Below are 3505 nucleotides of genomic sequence, written 5' to 3'. Positions count from 1 at the left end.
CTCAGAAAAATGAAAAAGATCTCGTTTTATAAATACAAACGTGGTTTAAAGCCATGGCCGTGGTCGAGACCTCGTTTTAGAAATCGACCCTTGATGTTGCATTAACAGCCAATAAACAACTCTGCTTTCGGAGGGTTCCAACCTAATAGGCCTATCAAGGCTTCACATAGTGTGAAATTTTTACCCGAAGCAGTGATATAATACAGCTGGGAAAATTAAGAAAATTCAACGAATCTATAAATATTGATTTCATGATCTATCGTTTCTTTCATTTTGCAGGATTCGGTGAAATTTCTCATTCGGACGCTGCATGATTATTCACCTCAACATGGACATGACAACGTTTGGTGAGTTAACAATAATCTGTACATTGCATCCTTATGTAATTGTCTCCATTCATCTGTAAATTCATCTCACTTAAGTCAAAACTACTTCATAACTAACTTCCTTCACTCTGTACATGATGTCGTCATGCAAGACTACGTAACCCGAACATATGACACGCCATCTTTAAATAGCATGAGATAAAAACTCATTTTTTTTCGATACAATAACGACATAGAGATATATTTATCACATCGTTACATTGTTTATGTCTCAGTCATTAAAGAGACTTCGTATCGCAATACATTGTTATAATATATACAATCTGGTGCGCAGTAATATTTCTAGCAATGTTTTCAAGCAAGAGATATTGATCTGATTACTGTTGAAAAAAAGGGTGTCAATAAATTAAACGTTGTATTAGCTGTTGAAATTCCAGTAATTGAAAAGCTCGTTCTTAAATGAAGTTCAGTTTAATTGCTGAAAATGAATTAAGTCGACAGATGTTCATCATTGAGATTATTCTAATAGATGTGAAAACATCGATAAGAGTACCCTATGCAGGAAACAGGAACGAACATCTTGTGTCTGATCGTCACTCGAAGTTCAGTCCACACTCCTGTCAGCTACGAAACAAGTTCGGTCCTCGGCGAATGCTTACTGTCGGTTGAGTCAAGTCCGTTGTCACGCACGCGAGAGATTTACCCGTAGTGTGAGCTTGAGATGGCTGATCTAAGTTTGCCTACATAAAGCAGACATTTGCATTTGCCGTGGTGAGAGTTATGCGGTTCAGAAAAAGTAAAACGAAAAATCACTGTTGATTTAAGTTCCAACCACACCTGGGATGTCATTGAAATGTGTGTCCTGAAGAAAGAAAAACCGTACACAGGTTCCAACATGGATTTGTTACCATAGAACGAAGTAACTCTAGAGGCTGAAAAAGATCCACAAAACAAATACAATTCTCCTAGGTTCGTAAGCGTTCAAAGAGATTTTAAGAAGATGTTTTTAGGAACTACAATCATAAAGGTTAGATTAAGGAATGTGATGGGAACTTTGGGTAAGTGCAGCGTCAGGTGTTGTGTAAGAATATGATGAGAATTCACAGTTACTGAATTATTGTGTCCTGTTTCTGCAAGAGGATTAGAGCATGTAAAATACTCTTATTTGCAAACAAAATTATCAGGTTTTAAATTTGTGAGCAATGATTAGATAATATATTCCCATTTGAACTAGGCACTCATCCAGAAAGAAATTTAGCTCATGGACTTACTTAACTAGTTCTGAATAACATTGTAAACTACGTTTTCAGTAACATACTTCTTACATGGTTTATAATTTATATTTGTGTTCATAGAGAGAGAGAGAGAGAGAGAGAGAGAGAGAGAGAGGTCCAAACGTCGCTCACATCTTAATAATAGTTCCCATATATTTATAAAGATGAATTTATTACGTTTACTTTTAGAGCGTCTGGCCGTGAAACCAGGTGGCCCGGGTTCGATTCCTGGTCGGGGTAAGTTACCTGGTTGAGGTTTTTTCTGGGGTTTTCCCTCAACCCAATATGAGCAAATGCTAGGTAACTTTCGGTGCTGGACCCCGGACTCATTTCACCGACATTATCACTTTCATCTCATTCAGACGCTAAATAACCTAAGATGTAGATAAAGCGTCGTAAAATAACCTACTAAAATAAAAAATTACGTTTACTTACATCAGTTTTCACTTGAGTTACATCATTTTTCACAACATATGCTGAAAATGGCAGCCCCGTTCAGTAATGCATGTATGGACTCTTTTTACCACAGGGATGTCGAACTGCGCTCTCGAGCTGCGAACTGCAGAGCCTTCACTAATCCCTTACCGCGTAATGGTTGAACATAGGTAGCAGGCCGTCCGGCCGAATGATCGTAAACAAAAGCGAAACTGCGGCGTCTGGTACTTTGATAACTTTTATAATCTTACCAATTGATTAGGAACTCAGTTTAGATTTACACTTGACGAACTCTGATAAACAAATATATAGCCGACATGAGGATGATTAATAATAATAATAATAATAATAATAATAATAATAATAATAATAATAATAATAATAATAATAGAGTTTTATCTACTGGGTCATTCCATGAATGTTGTTCGTTAGTGACGGAAATAAATCATAATAATGTTGTTAATATGTTTAAAATATCAACTTTGTTTGTATGTATTGTAGCAGTGCAACTTAAAGTTCAGAAACTTAAACTGTTTTGATGTATAAAATTAATTACTTTTAGCATGACTTGAAATTTGTTCATAGTTTTTGTTACAGATTCAAAAATATCTCCTTCTCGAGTTCGATCCTTTAGTGAAATTACATCTACAAGATCCCCATGAACATTGAAATCTGAATCGACACTCCTTATGAATATACTGTAGCTAGCTGCGCTGTATCTTTCCGGTCAGTGCTTTCATCAAGAGCTATAGTGAGTAATAAGTGAAAGTTTTCATTCTTGCTATCAGTTGTTCCTCCAAGTTATCTCCCATTTATGATACGCGCTCTGCAACAATATTACGAGACACACATATAGATTTAAAATCATTAACGTATTCCGGACATATCCCTTTTGCAACAGCTATGAGACAGCCTTTCACAAATATTTTCTGTTAGTAAATGGCTTTGAAGCAGTCGCAATAATTTCACAAATTTTGTACCTAGCACGAACCAAGCTTATTCTACTAACACCCGATGTTGATGGAAGGTTTTCTGAATTCAATCTTGATTTTAATTCTTCTACAGCCTTTTCACGAGTAAAACCGGATAACTTTTCTGGTCCATAAGCTTCAGCATGACGTGTAGAATTAAAATGCCTTTTAATATTATGATGGCTAATGTATCCAAGATCTTTTCTACATATTAAGCAATGTGCCTTTCCGTCCTTTAAGATAAATAAATATTTATCTCTCCATTCACTATTAAATCGTCGTTCCATATCCATACCAGCCGCTAGAGTTGATAAACACACTGCGTACAGAACACTGCTACAGCGAGCTGACTGACTGTCGTTTCAGCTCAGCTACGGTAGGAAATAGTATTAATCGTTTCACAGTTTGAGAGCGCTGTTCGACATCCCTGTTTTACCATGTTTGCGGCTTTTTTTTTTTTTTCTTTTTTGCACGCGTACACTGATGTTGTTGATCTCCG

This window comes from Periplaneta americana, chromosome 3 (assembly GCF_040183065.1).
Source record: "Periplaneta americana isolate PAMFEO1 chromosome 3, P.americana_PAMFEO1_priV1, whole genome shotgun sequence".
Lineage (NCBI taxonomy): Eukaryota > Metazoa > Arthropoda > Insecta > Blattodea > Blattidae > Periplaneta > Periplaneta americana.
Note: the sequence above shows the minus strand (reverse complement) of the source record.